This window comes from Ochotona curzoniae, unplaced genomic scaffold, assembly GCF_017591425.1.
Source record: "Ochotona curzoniae isolate NIBS_2020 unplaced genomic scaffold, NIBS_Ocur_1.0 contig_2699, whole genome shotgun sequence".
NCBI classification, from domain to species: Eukaryota; Metazoa; Chordata; class Mammalia; order Lagomorpha; family Ochotonidae; genus Ochotona; species Ochotona curzoniae.
This window is the reverse complement of record NW_024465561.1, coordinates 8,790,781-8,812,195: the sequence shown is the minus strand read 5'-3', so window position 1 is coordinate 8,812,195 and position 21,415 is coordinate 8,790,781.

Genomic DNA, 21,415 nt, shown 5'->3' with positions numbered 1-21,415 from the left:
ATGGACCTTTGGGGAGGGGCTGTCACATGGCCATCTCCTGTCAATCCTCGATGTCCAAGAACTGTCTGTTGCCATGCACGGCTCTCCGTGGGTCCCGTCTTCTCTCATCTCCTCTCTGTCCTGCGATGTCAACACATTCTCCTTTCTGTCTTCTGTGATGACACTGATCTTAGAGGAAATGATGTTACAGGAAGAACTATCTGGCTCAAGTGAGAGGAGAGAGAGCGTGAAAATAAGACCTGTACCTCCACCATCAGCTGTTGGTATACCCAACCCGGGAGCTGATACTGTCCTGTGTGGCACCTGTATCCCTTTTCCAAGGGAGTGGTCCTGTGGAGTGGGGCAGCAGGTGGCACTGGGGCTGGATGGTTTCACTGCTGGCCATGTTGTGCACAGACCTCCTCACCCCATTTCCCTGCTGAGTCCTTGAGAAGGGCCTCTGAGGCCTCATTCAGCCCCTGTCCTCCAAAGGAAAGCTATTAGCCTAGGTAAACACTTCCTCTCCCGAGTGACTTGATCTCTGTACTCCCTGAGTCAGTTCCTTTGCAAGGTAAATAACCATAAATATTAAAACATGTCAATAGCTTTATTAATAAATGACTTCTGGCTATCTAAGAGATTCTGTTCAGAGGAATTTTAGTGGGTCTGACACATGATTTCTTGCGTTTCATGAGACTTAGCTATTGTCAGTTGGAGGATGCCTCACTTCCATGTAATACATTGGACATCACAGTATTAGGATTCCCTAAATACTGGTTATCCCGAGTGTTTAATAACCTTCAATTGGCTTGAATTGTTTTCATTTATTTGGGGGTCATATAACACACATTGTATGATGCCAACCCAATTGAGGAGCCCAACATTGTAGCATAGTAGGTAAAGCTACTGCTGCAATCACAGCATCCCATATGGGCATGAGTTCAGATCCCAGCTTCTCCACTTTGACTTCAGCTCACTACTGAAGACCTGGAAAAAGCAGAGGAAGATGGACCAAATGTTTTGCTCCTGCTACCCACATAGGAGACTTGGATGATGCTCCTGGCTCAGAACTGGCCCAGCCCTAGCTATTGTAGCCATCTAGGGAATGAACCAGTAGATGGAAGATTCTCCTCTATCTCTCTTTTCCCCTCCCTTTCTAGGTAACTCTGGTTTTAAAATACATAAATAAATCTTAAAAATTTGGTCCTTGAAATGCAGTGACTTGGTTATGCCTGTGTATGTGCTAATATTTTAAACTTCTGACTCTTAACTCTTCAGCAAAAGAAAGCTTCCTAAATTCTTCCTACAAGAGCATTTCCAAAACTCCTGGAATGGAATGCATTTGTTTCTTATTTGAAGCTAGTTTGATACGATTATCGCTCATTTCCCAAAAACCTCATCCTTTTTTGGAAATGATCAAATTTTGTTCAAGAAAACCAAGAAGTACACTTTAAAAAAAAAAAAAAACAACCAAAGTCGATTATCCAGATAGTGCATTCATCAAAATCCAACACAAGTTTTGTGCCTTTCTATCTAGTCTTGAATCTCATTTCAGGATAGGAATTTCAAGGAACAAGCATTTCAAAATTCTACAGAACATATTTTTCTTATGAATTTTCCCCAGAGCCATCTATAGTCTTGAAACAAACAATGGACGTCTTGTGGATGCCTTTTTTTTTTAAAGTATGTATTTGAGAGAAAGAAGAGTTACCACCCACTCATCCATTCATTCCCCAAATGCTGACAGCCAGCCACTGAGACCGAATGAAGCAGAGACCGAGAACTCAATCTGAGTCTCTCATATGGATGACGGGGACTCAGTCACTCAATCCATCACCTGTTGCCTCCAACACTATGCTTTACTGGAAGGCTGAGAATAGGAAAGGGGCTGGGATTTGAACCTAGACACTCGGTATTGTATGTGGCGTAACAGTCAGTGGCTTAACTGCTAGGCCAAATGCCTGGCCCAGCTTTGTAGGTTCATTCCGACAGGTGAGCCTGATTCCAGCATCCTGGACAACTTTCTGGTTCTGTGAAGAAAAGCGCTGGAAGCCTGGAGACCTGACACGAGTTGATAAGTTTCTGATCTCAATAGAGATCCTGAGTATTCTTGGATATTTGTATTGCTCAAGGCCCAAGACAGTGTTTTGTGCAGCATTTTCGCTGGAGAGAGATGGCACTGGATTAACTTAGTGTGATCGAGAGGAAAAGAATGGGTCGATTCAAAGCCAACTTGGGCAATGTCGGGGATACTGTCTTCACTGAACAGCGTAAGTGTCGGGGGTGGAAGAAGCTGATAGGAATCATGTATAGTTTGTAAGGTCTTTGACGTGAAACACGGGGTTGTTGAAATGTCATTTACCATTTACTGAGATGGGAAGAATCAGGCAGAAGATGGATTTAGTATTCCAGGTGTTGTAGAAGCTGTATAAATCTTTTTTTTTTAAAGGATTTATTTATTTTTTACTGGAAAGGCAGATATACAGAGAGGAAGAGAGACAGACAAAAAGATCTTCCATCTGCTGATTATCTCCCCAAGTGACTGCAATGGCTGGAGCTGAGCGGATCCAAAGCCAGGAGCCGGGAGCTTCTTCTGGGTCTCCCAAGCTGGTAGAGGGTCCCAAGGCCTTGACTGTTTTCCCAGGTCACAAGCATGGAGCTGGAAGGGAAGCTGGGCCTCCGGGACATGGATCCATGCCCGTATGGGATCCTGGCTCGTTCAAGGCAAGGATTTTAGCCACTAGGCTACTGTTCTGGGCCCTGTATAAATCTTTTAAACAAACTACTTTCTTAAGGTGATGCTTGGTGTTCCACGGAATGAATGTACCATGGTTTACTGCTACACTTCCTTGTTCATAAGTATTTATCTTACATTTTGTGTGAGTTCTTTGTGATGTTTAAGTCATAGCAGGAGTTGAAGTGTCATGGAGGGATTCTGAGAGTCAGGGAATAACTGCAGAAGAAGAAGAAGAAGAAGGGAAAAAAAAGCTATCGGACTTCTGGAAGCCAAGGGATGACAGCGCGCTGGAAGGAGGAGAGGATCAAATATTTAAACAGTGCTGAAAAGTTACAGGCATTCATGACCTAGAAATATCCATTGGACGGGAGACCTAGAGCTCACCGTTGTCTTGTCAACACAGTTTCAGTGGCGTGGTGAATGTGGAGAGCAGGAAAGAAGGAGCCAAAGAATGAGCAGCAGTTGAGGAAGTGCTGACCAGGTGCTTTCTAGCTGGAAAAGTTGCTGTGGAAAGCAGCAGAAAAATTGGAGAAAGAGTTGCAGGAGGAAGTAGAATCAGGAAGGTACTTCCTTCCTCGCTCGCTCTTTTCTTTCCATCTCTATTTCCTTCCATCCCCCGCCCCTTTCTTTTTCGGTGCCTTCTTTCTTTGCAGTGTGGAGGTTCCACTTTCTGTACAGGTTTGATGATGTCACGGTCTCTCCAGATTTCGAGTTGGGAGTCATCATGACGTCTGCAGGCACACAGCAGGTGCCCTGTGTCAAGCCTGAATGAATGAAGGAGCAAAATGCACCTTCCTTAGAGTTCTCCTATAGCAGGAGCGTGCGTGAGGAACCATTAGAAGAGCAGGTGGTACCCGGGACACGTCAGCGGCTACCAGTGACGGCCAAAGGGGAGCAACACTTCAGCAACTTTTCCACTGCCAGCCCTGCCTGCCCCAGACTCACACACTAAAGGGGCTAGAGCATTGGGCATGAGGGCTCAAGGTGGTGCCTGGCTTCCTCCGGTGGCCATTAACCTGGGCTGTGAAACGTACTTGGAGCTGGCTGCCATAAGGGACTGGTGGTTCCTGCAGCCCTGGTGAGACGGCCACCTCCCTCTCCATCCCACCATCGCTGAATTTCTTTAGTGACTCTATTAGCTGTGAAGAATCAATAGTAACCAGAATTTTTTTTTTTTTTTTACAAATTATTTCTACAGAAGAGGTAAAAGACATTGGTATTTGGTATTTTCTTAAGAGGGACTTTGTGTAGCTGGACATTCAAGCGGAAATTTTTGTTAGAAGGTGAGACCAAGCTGGAATTTGTGTCACAGGCACAGTGGCAGTGCATCTGGGGCCCAAAAAGGAAGAGAGAGAGAGAGAGAGAGAGAGAGAGAAAGAGAGAGAGAGAGAGAACATAGGGCAAAAGAAACACTGTGGAAGTCATGCTTACTGCCCTGTGCTGGGCCTGGCCACTGCGCTGGATGGACTCCAGCTGTTGAGAACATAAACTGCCCTTCAACAGCCAGGGCCTGCCCTCCCTCCACTGCCATCTTTGGGCCAATCAGTCAGTCCCTGCTCGTTTCACGGTCTTTTTTTCTGAGCCTGATACTACTTCTGAAGGGAGCTAGGGACACTTCCACCATTCATCACAAAATAACATCACATTCTGTACATTTATTACAGTATACATTATGGTTGTGCTATTAGCTCAAAAAAAAAAAAAAAAAAACTAACCCAGCTTTCATTTCTCTGAAGTTTTTCTTTATCTTGCCCAAACAGATATGCAATATGACCGAGAATTTAATGCCCTAAAGTTTCAGACCAGACTGGTTTGTAAACACAGTCCCTGGTGGTTACTATTGATCTTTTGCTATTTTAATGCATTTTTACTGACCAACATGTCCTGTGGTAAAGAATATTGCCTAAATTAGTTATCTGATTGGTCCTTTTGATTAATGATGGGCCTGCGCTTCATTACGCGTGACAACATGATCAGAATAATCACCATCGCTCTACAAGCCGGGCCTGGCATTTTTTATTCCTTCATTTTTAAAGTTCATTTATAAAATTATTTAATGTATACGTCCTAAGTTGTAATTTATTTACATGACACTTTTTTCGATGGGAACTGTTGTACTGTGTCACAAATGGCTAAGAAAACAAGGTAAACTAGATGTAGAGATCAATGTCTCCTGGCTCAAGGGGGAAGCAAACATAATCAAGATTCAGGAGCTGACCTTGGAGCAAAGTCCAAGTTGTCACAGCACCAACACTAAGCCACCCCACAAATCACCAGGCAGAGCCGGACGTGTCCTCAGAAAAATCTCTTCTCCCGTCACCTTCCTTCTGCCTAGAACTTGGAGCACTTTGGCCTTTTGACTCTCTCTCTTCCATGCATGCTCCACCACTGAGCATGATTCCTGGGCCTGGCCAGGTCAAGAGGGCTTCTTGTTCATACTGGTAATCCAGCAAGAGCATCTGTCAGGGAATTCGGAAGACACAAGATCAAATTTTGCATCAGACCTGCAGTAGGGGTGTCTATTTGAAAGCAATGGTGTTGCGTTTGTGGTACAGAACCAGAAAGATTTGGATTCATGTGACTCAATGCTCAGTGCTACCATTCCTCGGGATAACTTGGTTCAGCCAGGTAGTTAGTTGTATGTAGCTAGTTAGTGTAAGACTGGTGGATTCTGGGTTGCTTAGAGTGATGGTTCTCTCCTATATTCTTAACGTTTGCAGGTCTGGCTGACCTGCCAGCAAAGACCAGCAAGGAAGACTCCTGTCTTGTTCTTTTGCTAGTCCTGTCATGCTGTGAATTTCTAGAGTTCAAGGCGATATGGGTCCCCAAGAGTTGGCCATGGATCTGGAATTCAGAGGCCCTGTCAGGCATTTTCACAACATCCCTTCAATCAGAGGCAAGTTGTCAAAGTTTTTAGCCACTGCTCCCTCAGAAAGATGTTCTGCAGTCAAAATATGACGAGCATGGGCCCAGGCAGCATTGCATTTGTCGCCTTGTCCTCCTCGGCTGTCTTCTATAGGAGGACTTGATTCCTTCCAAATTTTTTCTTTTCCTCGTGACTTCTTGCGACATCAGTCTGGATGAATATGCAAGGGCACCTGTTTTTATCAATAAGTGGGTCACAAAATTAACTCACATGCTGGTACCTAATACTGAGCAAGACATAGGAATGATGTCAGAGAGGATGGAGCAGAACCTCTCCCTTAGAGCCGCTAGCCATCCATTGTCACCTGACATGGACAGAGACTTCAGCGTTGGCCAATGGGCAAGGTCAGTCACGAGCCACGGGATTGCTTGACTTGGGCTACAAGTGGGTTGGAAGATGGGACGTTTCGCAAAGTGGACAGTGTGTTCCCTCCCACAAATGGCCGCTCTGCTCTCCCAGGTCCCGTGGAAGACACACTCAAATCCCTTTCCACCCTGCATGAGGACAGCCACCTCTCTTGTTTGGTGGTTTCAGTATTGTGTTCTTTGTTGCCCATGACGCTGGTCAATTCCTGGCCCCTCAGGCATGTTACTCTGCAACAAAACAAACAATAATATACAAGGAAATTTAAAGCATCCCAGTGCCCACACAAAATTTTCCCTGTTCAGCCTCCATTTTTTTCTGTCCAAATCTCAGGGCAAGTAGAACTCCAACCACAGGTTTCCAAGACAAAGTTCTCAAGCTAAGGGGACATAGACTTTCAGGGTTCTTCCTCCAGCTCTGGCCTTGGTTAACGTCACACATAACATTGCCTATCTTCCGCACGATGAGTTACTCTGTGATGCTATTAAAAATATCCGTTACGTCAATTCACAGGGTGGTTCACACAGCTTAGGAGTGAACTTGGACTTCAGTGCAAAGCCTATTACAGCACACAGTGGTACATTATGTGAGCATGTCCATGCACGAGCTTTGGGAGGCTTTCTGGGGTGGAAGAGAAGCGAGAGAGTGAGAGTACGTTGAATATGCAAGTTATATGTTAATATGATTAAATGACTACCGGATCACCCAACATAATCAATTGAGATATTCACCAACTTCGTGTTCAAATTGGAAGAAATTATTACCTTGAGGCTGCCAAACACATTTTGCAGCTTTGCATTCACAATAATGCGTGTCTCACTTAGCATTTAAAAACATATTTTTGACTCTAATAAAGCAAAGATGAATCTATTAAAGAGATAGTCACCGGAATGAAAGGAAGCATGCAGCCACACTGAGAACAGGCACCTGGGGAGGAGAGGGTGCCCACCCTTCCTTCTTTCTTCTGCAGGATCTTAAGGCTGAGGTTCTGGAACAGCATCCCCTCGCAGGCCATTCGTATTCATTTGTTGGGGACTTATTTGTCGTCACTCTCAAAATCCCGCCAAATGCCCTAGTGTCTTGATGTGATTTACTTGTGTTTGGAAACCTTGTGCCACAATGCCCTGATCACAGGGATGGAAATGCGTCCTCGCCCGCACTCAACAAGCACAGTGAAAACAAATAAAATCAAAGATGCATATTCCGCTGCCGCCGCGGCTGTGCAAACTGTGAGTGATGGGGGGAAGGCAGCCGTCACTCGGGCCTGTTCTATTATTGACAACGGCAGAAGTAAAAATTAGAAAACAAATCCCCTTGTAAATGAAACGAAGTCAAAGGCCTCCCTCGCTCAGAGGAAATACTAATTGGAACTACCTTGCTAATGCTCGCGAGTCACAGGAAGGAAACATTAAGTTATTATTTTTAATAATGTTTACAAGTATATCCAGCCATTTCCAGCCGGTGAAAGATGTCAGCCTTGGCCAAACGTGGCAGATCTACTTTTCACCAAAGATGCTGCTCGTCTTTCCCCTGATAGCAATCATTAATTTTATTTTTTAACCCAGTCTTCAAATGAAGACAGATGGGCTGGGGAGTTTTAAATGCAGGCTGCTTATGTGCAGAAAAATGGCTGTGAGATAGCAGATCACGGCATCCCAGCCGAGGCCAGTTACTGTTGGGAAGACAGTAAAAGCAAGCAGACAAGGGAGAGTAAAGCTGGCTTCCGAGGCACTAACCGTGAGGAACGGAAGGGCCTTGTACTGTTGCCTGGATGGAGCCAGTCATTCCCTTAACCTCTTTGGTGACTTTCATATGTATATTTTGATTTATTATTTTTTTATTGGAAAGTTAGATATACAGAGAGGAGGAGAGACAGAGAGAAAGATCTTCCATCCTGTTGATTTGTACTGACCGGAAATGAGCCAATCAGAAGCCAGGAGCCAGGAGCCTCTTCCAGATCTCCCACATGGGTGCAGGTTCCCAAGGTTTTGGGCCGTCCTCTCCTGCTCTCCCAGGCCACAAGCAGGGAGCTGGATGGGAGGTCGGACTGCCAGCATATAAACAGGTGCCCATATGGGATCCTGGCGTGAGCAAGGCAAGGACTTTAACCACCAGGCCACCTTGGTCACTTCTTGATTACAGTTCCCTGCTGTTGATCATTTTAACATTGTTTTTTTTTTTCCCAGCATCCTTCTTGGTGTCAGAGATCCATCACCAGGTGCGTTGTGACACATTTTCGCAAATGAAAACATTTTTGCCACTCAGTTTCACTGAAGCCATATTTTCAAGTCACGTGGCATTTCCGCTTTTCTTTGGTTATTGTCATTTTATTTTGGAGTCAGAGGCATTGATTTGGTCTTGCTGTAAGCTGTTGCAAGAGGATTTCCTGAGAGGTGGTTAGGGCAACTTTTTTGTACTCGGTTGCTCGTTTTGCATTCAGAGAAAAACGGGATTAACTTGTCTGTGCCTCCGGTGGTGACTGGTTCAGAAGAAAGGGAAAGGAGGAAGAAGAGGAAATTGAAAATGGAATTATTAGAATCCTTGTGATGGAAGCAGTGGGATAAGGACTTTTGCACATCAACCTCTCTGCAGAGAGAATGAAGACACTGGCGAAAATTGTCAAAACAATTGCTTCAGAACACCAGGCTTCCAACACTCTGAAAAGCAGTTATGCAAGGAAAGCAGCTGTGTCTTGGTGAAGAATAACCAGCGTGAAGTCAGTTGAACTTATCCAATTCCAGCCCTTCTCCACGATGCATCTCTAAACCATAGCGAGCGTGAGCTACAGGAGGGGCGGCATGGATTGTGGCTCTCCCAGCCTGACAACTGCCCGTGCTTTTCTTGTTGGGTGATCCTAGAAAAACTCCCTTCTTGGGATGTATTACTGACTCAAAGCTCCCTCAGGGGAAATGGCCTGAGCTCCACAGTGTTTATTACAGAAAAGCTGTGGCAATGATTTAATGTGAAAGACATCTAAGGCAGCAATCGCAGCGGAAGTAAACAAGGAACTGGCAAAAACAATTTACAATCTGAGAATGAATGACATATCTTTAGGAGCATTTGAAAATTCTTGCCTATTCCTAGGGATGCAGACAACCAATTAGAACTTTCCAGTTACTTCTGTTCTTCATTTATTTTCCCGAGGGTCCAAGCCAGAGAAGCTAAGTAGGAAAAGTAGACAAAAGGTACCCAAATTGGAAAGAAGTGGAACCATCTCTATGTAGAGACGACAATAGCTTCTATGTAGAAAACCCGAAAATGTTTAATCCTCCGAAAAGTTACAAACCTATAACTGAATTCAGTCTGACTGTAGAATATAAGACCGATATAAAAAAATCAATTATTTTTCTGCATACTAACATTGGACATTTCCAGCTGTCTTTGTGTAGAAATTGATAGCTTAATCTCAGTATTCGTATGGAAATGCAAGAAATGCAGAAGAACCAGAAGTTTCTTTCAAACTATAATGAGGTTGGAGATTTCACTCTTTTCAGCTTCATGATGTAGTATAGAACTACAGAGATCAGCAGAGCAAGATCACCATGGAGGAGAGAGACACAGATAAATGGGATAAAATTCAAAGTCAAGAAACTAAGCCTTGTATTTTCTATTCCTGGCCAATCGATCTTTGACCAAGGTGCCAATACAATTCAATGGGAGGAAAGAGCAAACTTTTCAACAAAAGATACTGGGATATCTGGATCCCATTTGAACTCCTACCTCACACCATATACATAATTAAAAAACAAATTAAAGAAAGATGATAGACACAAGAGAGCTAATATTACAAAACTGTTATGAGAAAATATAGCACGTGTATATGACCTTGGGGTGAGGAGTATTTTTTCAGCTGTGACACTTAAAGAAGAAACAACAAAAGAAAAAACAGAGTAAACTAGAGTTCATCCAAAGGAATAGCTTCACGAGCAGGCAGTGGTTTACTCGTTCATATCTGAGTTCTAGGTTCAAATACTGAGTCCTCTGTTTCTGATCCAGCCTCCGCTAGCACAGACTATGGGATGCAGAAGACGTTGGCTTAAGTACTTGGTTTTCTGGCACCATGTGGGAGAATGTTAGGCTGAGTTTGGCCTGGCTCAGCCCTGGCTGTTACAGATACTTGGAGAACGGAACAGCAGATAGAGGAATTTCTCTCTACCTCTATTTCCATCTCCATCTCTATCTCCTCCTGCATTGCAAACAAATACGATAAAATTTTAGAAAAAAATATTTCAAAGGACGCAATTAAATTGAAAATATCACTCACTGAATGCGAACATTTTTACAAACCATTTACCATATCCAGATTACATAGTACTCTGAAAGAGAAAGATACTTCAATTAAAAATGGAAAAATTTTTTTCTTTTTTTTTTTGTATTTCTTACTCTATCTGAGATGAAGAAAAACATAGAGAGCAAAAGAGAGAGAGAGAAAGAGAGAGAGAGAGGGAGGGAGAGAGAGAGACAGAGAGAGAGAGAGAGAGAGAGAGACAGAGAGAGGGAGAGAGAGAGAGACAGAGACTTATAGCCCATCAATTGGTTTTGTTCTCAATGTCTCACAAAGGCCAGGCTTGGATGAGGCTGAACCAGGAACAGACAATACAGTCAGAACGTCCTACATGGTTGGTGACCACTTGAGTTACCCCTCCTTCCATGGCCTGCCCTGGCAGGAAGCTGGATTCAAGGTAGGACAGTTTGCAGTGTGGGACTCTGGCATCGCTGGCAATGGGCGACGTATTTAAGTAGACATTTCTTTGAAGGAGATATCCGAAAGGCTGTTAAGCACAGGAGAAGCTGCTCAACACCATTAGTGGTTAGAGAAATGCAAATCAAAAGCACAATGTGGTATGCTTTCACACTCGCTAGGATGGCTAGAATTAAAGAGACAGACGATTCCAAATATTTGCAAGACTGTGGAGAAGTTGAAATCGTCATACATTTCTGATGGGATTGTAAACAGTTTGGCAGTTCCTCAAATATTTAAATGGAGAGTTACCATATGATTCCACTGTTCTACACCTTGGTATATACCTATGAGAAATGAAAACAGATGTTCACACAAAACTTGTATACAAATATTAATTCCAGAATTTTTCATAATCGTCCAAAAGTGAAAACAACTAAAATATCAATGAATGAATGGATAAATGAGATATGGTATATCCACCTCCTGAAATGGCAAGAAAAAGGAATGAAATATGGACATGCAACATGGATAAAATTTAAAAGTATGCCTGTGAGCAACGGAAGACAGTCATGGAAGGCCAGATATTACAATCATATGATTGCATGTATATGTAAGTCCAGAAAGGACAAATCCCTGGAGACAGAAACTAAATCAGCACTTTTCCGGGTTGGTATACAGGATGAGCGAATGACTGCTGTATGTATGGGGCAATAGTGCCCCGAAATGAGGTGGTGATGATGGTTACATGACTGAATTGCTAAAATCCACATCAGTATAGCTTTTAAAAAGGTGAGCTCTGTAAGACTTGAATTATCTATCAAAACATATTATTAAATAAATGTGATAATTAAGAGGCAAAAGGCACGATCCTAAGTGATTTAGTTTTTACATTGTGATCAGGTTGAACGAGAATTGAGGAAGAGTCCAGAGGTGATATTCGGAGCATCCTTGTGGAACATGAGAACCAGCATGCTGTGCTGTCATCGTGTCCTTTTGACATGGGGACAGTCCACCTTCACAGTGGACTCCCTGTGGATGGGCGGGGGCTGGAAACTGTGAGATGCTTGCTAAACAATGGGTGAACAAACACAATCTGCAAAGAGCAGCGACGATGATGATGATGATGATGATGGTGATGATGAGTATTCTCTCTAAACATGCTAGCAAAATGAGCTTGGGAGGAACTCTCCAAAGATGAATTCAAAAAAGCATCCCGCAATGAAGAAATTACTCATGTCAGTGTGACGCTTCCCCAGGGTTCTACTGTGAAGTTCAGCTTTTCTCTGATGGGTCTGTTTTTTCCTTGAATGCTTGTTAATACTTTCCCAACTGGTATACATGAGCTTGCAAAGAGAAAAGCACACACACAAACATTTTAAAACCATTTTCAGATTGACTTCTCTTTGATACTCATTTGTGTTTCCTCCTTGTCTTAAAAGCAGTATTTCTGTTGGGGAGAAGAGCTCAGCCAACCTTCCTGTGTGACTAGGTTATGTGTGTCCTTGGCTGCCAAGACAACCCCTGCAGCTTGTGAGTTTCCTGACCCATCATCCTAGGCTTTTCTGCCCTCTGATATTTTGGAAAGAGGGACAGGAAAGCTGTTGAATGTGTTTAGAGATTTCTATGAGGGTAGGGGGCATCTTCTCACTTGCCTGCTTTGGAAACTCTTTCTTCTCATGTCCCCTGGCTGCCTGTCTTCTTTCTACCATTGTGGAGCAGAAAAGGAGACAGTCCCGTTCCTGGGGGCAGGAAGCAAGACTGGTGATTTAGACATGCAGGGAAGAATTTTTTTGGTAATGCAAGCATGGATACAGTGGGTGGGGTTGCTGGCAACCGGTGATCTAAATTGGAGGAGAAGAAAGAAAAAGTTTGCCTCCATTAACATTGTCAGTGGTAATAACTTAAGTATGCTCTATGGTGTACCTATTAGAAATTTTCTTTATTTGTTTGTTTTTATTTTTCATTGTACAGTTCCGTAGCATTTGGAAGGTACAGAACAGCAAGGACTGCTGGGGTAAGAAACGGATGCCAGAGGTTAAACAGGTAGAGCTTCCTGAAAGCTCCACAAACAGGTGAGACGGAAGAGCCAGGAGTGCAGCAAATTTAATCTTCGAGCAGGTTTATGGTTTTATCAGGTTTTTTTTGTTTAAGAAAGGCTTCATTATATACAACATGAAGACAAATTTTTGCAGGGCAGATTTATTCCAAGGTTTATTCTTTTACCGAGTCTCATAGTATTTCACCCTGTGGTGTGTGGGGTCTTATTCATCAAAAGAGTTTATGACTTAATAAGTTATGAATTTTAAAAAGTTTTACTAATAATGCGAGATGTGTTGAGATTTATAGGCAGTGCATTTATTCCATTAAGGGTTTGTTTTTGAGCTAAAATGCACTGGAGACATAACGTAAGCACATCGCATGGTTTATTTGTAATCAACAGGCATGGCTTCTGGGACACTCCTGCTAGGTGCAGTGGATTTGTTTCCCCTTCTTTTCTTTGCGTGTCCTGAGCTTCTTTATTGATTTCTGCAGGCTTTGTCCCCAGTGGGTCTCAGGCTTGGTTTAAAATCTCACTGGTCCGTTCCCTTATAGTAGAACAGCCATCACTTGACACATTCATGGACCACAGGGTTAGAGTGGTCCTTCACTTTATTCTGTGATTAATTTATCATCTCTCTCTCTTTAAAGATATTTATTATTTATTTTAAACAAAGAATCACACATAGAAGAAGAGAGAGAAAGAGAAAGAGATCTTCTATTCACAGTTTCTACCCACAGGTTCCCTCTTCAAATGGCTGCAACAACCATTTGACAGAGCCAAGCTGAAGCCAGGAGCCACAGACTCCATCTGTGTCTCCCACATGGGTGGCGAAGGCCAAAGCACTTGAAGCATCTTCTGTCGCCTTCCTAGATGTGTTAGCAGGAAACTGGATGGGGAGCTGAGCAGCTGGGACTTGAATCGATGCTCTGCTGCTGCGGGAAGCTGGTGTCATGGAGGCAGTTTAGCTGCCCCAATCACTATTTCTTAGAGATGACCACCACAACTACTGATTTCTGAGGTCCTGTCAACAATGTGTCTCAGTGGTCAGCCCTAGATGCACACATTTCTGACAATGCCTGATCTTTCCAGTGTCTGTTTCAACTGATTTGTATCAGTTGCCACCAACAATATTAGAGAAGTGTTTGTCCAGTGTCACTAAATCTTACATTAGTGTTACAAAACTGGAACAACCATCTTATTCGTCCTACAAAAAGAAGTCAGTGAACTCTGAACAGGGCTCTGAGTGTTGCAATCATTGGGATACATTTTTCTGGCAATGGAATAAGAAATTCTAACACAGGTGTTCCTAGATAACCAATGACTTGAAGGTGGGATATGTAGGATCCTCCTATTTCTAGGGGAAGTGCATAATGCTAAGGGAGATGCTACTTTCAGGATTAGGATTAGCATTTGATGAGTGATTGGGTCAGCATAGAGCCCCTCATTCCATGAGGTCAAAAACAGACATAGGGCCAGTGATCAAGCAAAAGCTGCTGGATTGCCTTGCCTTAAAGGTTCGTGTCTCACGTTCACTGTACTACATCCTTCCACTGCTGGATGCAAGAATGTTGCCTCCTTTCGGGATCTCAATGACCACTAGGTCCTTCCTCTGTTTGATTTGGCTTCATGCGTTCATGCATCTATTTTTCAAAATAAGAGCATAGCCTGTTGCCACTTTTTTTTTTCCAAATTGCCTCAGCCTGAATGTGGCCCCCTTAGCTTTGTCCATCCTTGCTTGGTGTTTGTGGCTCCACAATGCCCACACGCCTATGGGACCTGACAATGAGGGCCGAGGTAAGGTTTACCCCCCACTGTGTGGGGTTAACCAGGAGGGCAGAGCAAGAAGCTGCATGGGTCTCTTTCCTTGTGTGGCAGCTTGGTTCAGCAGTCCTCCAACAATTTCCCCATCATTATTCTCACTCTTTCCTGGCCAATTTCCACACAAAGTCCATGAATCTCTTAGAAATGAAAATCTTCTGTTGCTCTCTTGATGAAATCCATTCATGTTTCCCATTTCCCTTAGGACAAAGTTGAAAACCTTTAAGCGGGCCGATGAGGCTCTTCACGACCCTCGCCCAGCCTTTCTCTCTTGCTTCCTTTCTAGCCATCCTCTCCTCCCTTGCGGTTGTCTAGGAACAATGTCTTCTCTCTTCCCCAAACCTATCGATTAAGCTCCTTCCCCCATCTGAGCTCTGAGCCTTGAAAATTGTCATTCTCTCTTCTTCTAACACTCTCGCACCCAACTCTTCACTTGGCTCCCTCCCCAAGCCTCAGTGAACTGTCACTTCCTCAGGGAATTTCTGCCCAGTCTTTCAGACACCATGGCACGGTTACGCGCTGGTGATAAGTTCTTGTCAAAAGTCTAGTTAGACATTAAAGAAATATCCACACAAAAATATGTCTTCTTAACATGAATATGAATTGCATGAGGCTAGTCAACATCTCCCTCACATCCAGGACCCCAGAGCTTGTACCAGTGATGTCCAGTCAGCATTTCTTGAGTGAATAAACCTTTTTAAAAACCCTATGTGTTTTAAGATCCATTTCTACTGTGATGGCTTCTTAGCATTCTTGTCTCTGACTATGACATCATGTCCAGGATGGTCTGGCCAAATGATCAAATCTAGGATCATGATTTTATTAGCCCTGTCCTCCCACCAGCCCTAGCCCTCCCGGGAGTACTTAGAAAGAAAAGGTGCTGCCTCCACAGGAAAACTCAGAAGGTAGCATCCTTTCTGCTTTTCATTTGACATAGAGTATAACCTTCTAGGACCACAGAAAACACCTTGGTTGCTTATGCAACAGCTTTTCCCACTGCACTAGCCAACTTTTCATTACTTCAATGAATATGCCTGAGAGGAACTTCATAGGAAAGCAGAAGTGGGGACCAGCACCAGCACCATGGCATAGTAAGCCAGCCCTCCACCTCCACTGCCAGCATCCCATGGGGGTACTGTTTTAAGTGCTGACACCTCCACTTCCAGTACAGGTCCCTGCTTGTCATTTGGAAAAGCAGTGACCCCTAAAGCCATTTGGGGAGTGAGCCAGAGGATGAAAGCATTCTCTCTCTCTGTATGTGCTCATCTGTTTCTCTGAAAATGTTAGTTTCAAATAAAAATAATTTTTTAAAAATGGACTTTGTGTGTGTATGTGAAAGAGAGAAAGAGAGAGAGAGGAATTTCCCATTTGCTGATTCAGTTCCCAAATGTCTACAAATGCCAGGACTGGGGCAACCTGAATCTCGGACCTGGGAACACAATGTCTGTCTCCCAGTTGAATGGCAGGGACCCACCTGCTTGAGCCATCACCTGCTAACTCCCAGTTGGATGGCAGAGACCCACCGGCTTCAGCCATCACCTGCTCTCTCCCAGAATTTACAGGAAAGTGGCATTGGGAGGAGGATGGCTAGAGCTGGGCACTGCAATATGGGGCTCGGATTTAAACCGACAGGTTAAATGACTGCCTCAGATGTTTTTGAAAACCCCTGATTTGTACAACTTGACCCCTGTGTTTTCAACAACAGGTAAAGGAATAAAATGAACATTGGCATTTGTTGCCAATGGTGACATTTATACTTTCAAGCATAATTATAGTTACAACATTATGTTTGTCACTATGAGCTTAATAATACTATAATATTTCAAGTGACTTGATATCAGTGCAAACATCACTGAATATTATTTTAAAATATTGTTTAACAAGAAATGTCAACACTGGAAACTTGGCATTGTTCAGTGGCATTTTCCAGTGACCACTGCACACTGCTGCTAAAACATGCTCGGATAAAGATGTGCTCAAAGCATAAGACAGACCAACGGATTTCCATGCAGTAAGACACGAGAAGTTCTTTGATCTGATCTCAGATTCCACACGGCACCAACCTTGAAAAACCTACCTCGTGGAAGAATAGCCACAACTATCCAAGGGGATTATTCAAATATCGCTCAATTCTACAGCTATGCATCTGTTTGAGGTCATATTTCTTCATATAGGAGGCTACTTCAAAAAGTTCATGGAAAATGATTTAAATGATAAGGGTTTTTTTTTTGGTTGGAAAATTCTTTTGAAATCCATGTGTTTGTTTTTTTTTAACGATTTGTTTTGAATGAGCACTTTGGAGCCCTCCCCTCAGACTTCAACCAAAGGATGTATCATTGCAGATAGAGCACAAAGGCAGATGTGAGGGGTGGGCATCTGGTGATTAGAAAGCCAGTTCTACATCAGAATGCCGGGGCTTTATCTCCAGTCCTAGTCCTGACTCCAGCTTCCTGCTAATGCAGCGCCTGCGTGGCAGCAGTGACATCTTACATAATGGAGTTCTGGCTACCCACATGGGAGTGTGGATTGAGCTCCTGGTTCCTGGCTTGGCTGTTGTATGCATACAGGAGTTGAACCAGCATCTGCGTGTCACTGTATGTCAAATAAATAAATGCACATATTCATACACATATATACATACACATACATATACATATGAGAAAGTAGCTGTTTTATTATTTTTTATTAAGGGGGAGATTAGAGCAAGTTACCAAAATATAAAAGAACAACAATGCTCCCCTGTTCTTTCATTCTGGAAAATATAGTTACTTTCACACTTCTATGTTATCTATATCTGCACACGGATATGATGTTAAAAATGAATTGGTAAACATTAGGCTCTTGGTTTCAGTTTCTAATAGGGTAAATACTAGCACGTCTAATCTGCAGACAAAAGCGTGGTAAACATGAATCAGGGCTAATCATGTATGATTCTGCTTTGCTTTCTGGCAATTGCTTTATCTGTAAGCCCGTAATGAGATGTGGAAGGAGCCATGGTAGGTGGTTGGGTGACTTTTAAAGTGGTACAGTCTGTTTTGCTCTGCTGTCTGTTCCTGGAGTGACGTGTGACAGCTGGAGTGGTGGTAGTCTTCTTCTATGGCCATAGCCGAAACTCTGAAGGCAAGAAAACATTTTGGATGCTCATGCACATTCAATTCATGCACAACTGTGGGATGAACCAGACTCTTAGTCATTCCATTATTTGAAATAGGTCCCCCTACGGCTCAAGCTAATTGGGAAGGTTTCCTTTCACTTAACAGCCAAGAACATTCTAAAACAAGAATTTGTCCCCAAACTTCAAATTGTAAAACAATCCACTGCCAGGATGAATGGCATCTCGCCCACTTTTGGAGTTGCTCAGTACAGAGCTCAAATTCATACGGGCCTCCAAGATCATTAGCACTCCATGTCCAATCTCCCAGTTTTATATATGGTAGTGCATAGGTGGGTATATGATTTTTCATCCTCGTAGTTCTCCTCACCATCCAAACCAGCAGAAAAATAAATAGCCATATAAAAGAGGTGAATGTTATAGACAACAAAAAACAGCCGGGATCTATGCTGCACGTCCCCCAAAGAGTCATTTCAGTCTATTAGGCACATAATGCATGTTTTAAAAAAAGAACCTGTTGTAAATACTTATTTGCTTAGACGGACTGCAGCACAACAGAGATTCTCCTGGGGAGAGAGGGGGTACTTTACAACCTGCCAAAAAATGATCCTGTGAAAGGTAAAGTAAGGACAGAGAGGCACAGAATCCCCACCAGGAGCAGGGTAGCTCAGTGGAAGCCCAGTGTTTGGACAGGGCTGGTGGCTTGACATTCAGTGACTGCAGAGGTGGCTCCTCGCTGCTGTCCAGCATCCATTCAGGCTAACCTTGAGAGGTGAGGAGAGAAGATGGGGCAGGTCTTTGTGTAGAGACAGGGGTCCCAGACCCAGCCGATAGCTGACATCCCTGGGGCTGCTGGGGTGCCTCTTTCTGATGATCAAGCAGGCATGAATAGCAGAGAAAAAGCATCCCATTTCAATCACAGTGAGTCCATCAAACTCAAAGTAGCTTGAAATGATGCTTTAGATTTTAGTGAGATGTTCTGATGGCAGATTATTGCCCATGTTCATGGGAGTAAGTCAGCTCTAAACAGGCCCTGAGTGTCTTATCCTGGAAAATTCCAGGGCAAGCAGTACGGGTTTGGGGGTTTGGACTGTCAAAGAGGTTCTGTAAGTGTTTGGTGTTGCATCTCAGGTCTTAGGATGTGTTCATGTTCAGGCAACCTGTGCTTCCTCTCCTCTTTATTTGGCCAAAGGCTTCTGGCACAAGTGGAGTCCAAGAGTAATTGCCTAGATGATGCTGTGCCTTCCCAGCAGCCTGGCATCAGGAGGCATGAAATGTTGGTGTGCCCTGTTAGTTGGGAGGGTCAAGGTGGTTAAAATGGCGAAAACCAAGTTTCCACAGTAGAAAGATCTTGTGCTTTTGTAATTAGTGATGAATCACTGAGTTATTTGGGAATCAGGTACACGCTCTGCTCCCTAAGGAGTGTTTCACCAGTGCTTTTAGAATAAGCCATGGCTGACTCAGTGATAACATTTGTGTGCATGCTTCTTGGGCAATGGTGATGTTTTCATGGAATAATTCTATCATTGTTATAACAGGACATTGATGAAGAACCAAGCTTGTCGCCACAGACTTGCCATTTCTTTTTTTTGTCTGTATGCTGCACTCTCTGGTGGTATTGCTCTTTTCAATACTCCCATTGCCTCCAGTTTGGCCAGGGACTATCTTGTGCTTTGTGTTAGAAGGGTTTTTCACACACAGAATTAGCAGTTACTCTAAGAATCCCATGTTCCTCAGTGGCTCCTGGCATTTGCAAACTAAAGTCTGGATGCTGGATGTGCCATCTGTCATGGAATGGCATTACATCTAGGTCATTTCTGTGGGCATGATAGAAAATGGAGTGTTCGCCTCCTCCTTTCATTTCTAATAAAATGATACGCTTGTAATTGTTGCTACAAATCAATTGCAATGCCATAAGATTTCTCTCATTTTATCCCAATCCATATCTGAATCTTCTTTTTTTCTTAATGATATTCTAGTTGCTAACAAAACATGTTTTCTTGCTTGTTTTGAATCGTATTGTATATGTATGCTGTGTACTGTCCTGCACATATGGTAATTTCAGAATCATCAAGTATTGACACTATAACAACTGCACCCCTGTACACTCAATGTCAAGGACGTTGTATAGTATTCTTGCCATCTCTGTAGTCCCCCTACCAATGTGCTTCATTTTGAATCCAAAAATGAGAAAATCAGAAATCAGAAAAATATTTCAATGTAGGGATATTTCATGTACAACTGGCTTGGATTTGTCAAAAGCATCAGTGTTACAGAAATATGGGAGGGAAATATGGAGAAACTATCAGAAGTTACAAGAAACAAAAGAAATACGCTAACTACATGCAATTAAGATCCCTTATTGATCCTGAAAAAAGAAAATAAACACACCACAGGGACAAAAGAGTGAATATAAATATGAACAGTGTACTTCACAACATTGCTGTGCCAATATCCAAGTGCCTGAGGTGTGGTAATGGTATTGTGTTCTATGTTGCATTTATTTATGGAACAGGACTGTAATTGGTGGACGCTTGTGAATCATAATGCTTTTGCTTTTTCCTATCTCCCTTTCCGCAATACAGATGTTAAATAAATATAATTTGAAGATTTTTATAGCTCATAGGCAACTACCATTGATGTTTATCTTAAGCTGTGATTAATCCACTCCTTAAACCACCCACTAATTTTATTGACTATTTTGTTTCTGGGTGCTCTACCTATTTGATTATTTTTAAAAATTGATGTGTCTTTAAACTGTCTTGTCTACTTTCTATGCCATAGATTTAACTCTTTTAAAAATGTCTGGAGTACTCAGAATTAATTTTTAAAGATCGGTTTGTTTGAAAGGCAGAATTACAGAGAGCCAGAAAGGAGAGAGAGAAAGGGAGAGAGAGAAATGTTTCCTCTGGGTCACCTCCCTAAATGGCTGCAATGGCTAAGCCTGGGCCAGGCGGAAGTCAGGAGCCAGAAGCCACACCTGCATCTCCCACCTGGGTGGCGGTGGTCAAAGCATTTGAGTCCCTTCCTCTGCTTTCCCAGGTGCATCAGTAGGAAGCTGAACCAGAAGCACAGCAGCTGGATTGCTGCTTCACAACACTTATCCCTAAAAAAGTATTGTGAAGAAACCAAGTTTACGAAAGGTCTTTTATCTTGACATTTTTTGTTTTCGTTTGGGGGCTTTAGCCTACACGCTTGCAGTGCTTGCCCACTTGCATTCCTAAACTGCATTTTCCTGCCTGGCAGCTTTCGGTTGTGAGCCTGTCTTGTGTTGTGTTGTCATTGCCTTTTACTTGCTAGAGACCCAGGTGGGCCATGCAATGGACTCATTCTCCTGTAGTGGTTTTATATTATTTACTTTTTCTGATGTCTAGGATGATCAATAACCCAAGATAATTTTTTTTTTAATTTTAAGGATTTATTATTTTATTTACATAAAAGTTGGAGTAATGCAGAGAGAGGGAGACACACACAGAGTGGGGAGAGAGAAAGGCAAGTGGGGGAGGTTGATACACTTCTCAACCAGCTATAGCTGCCAGGACTGCGCCAGACTGAAGCCAGGAGCCAGGAACTCCATCTGGGTCTCTCACATGGGTAACAAGGGCCACAGGATTAGAAGTGGAGCAGCCAAGACTTGAACCGGTGGTCATTCATGATGGCAATGTTTCACATGCCAGCATAACTGGCCATGCTCCAGCACTGGGTGTGAATTTTTTTCACAGAGCCTTTCTTTAACCAAGGGTGTAGCTTTTCCA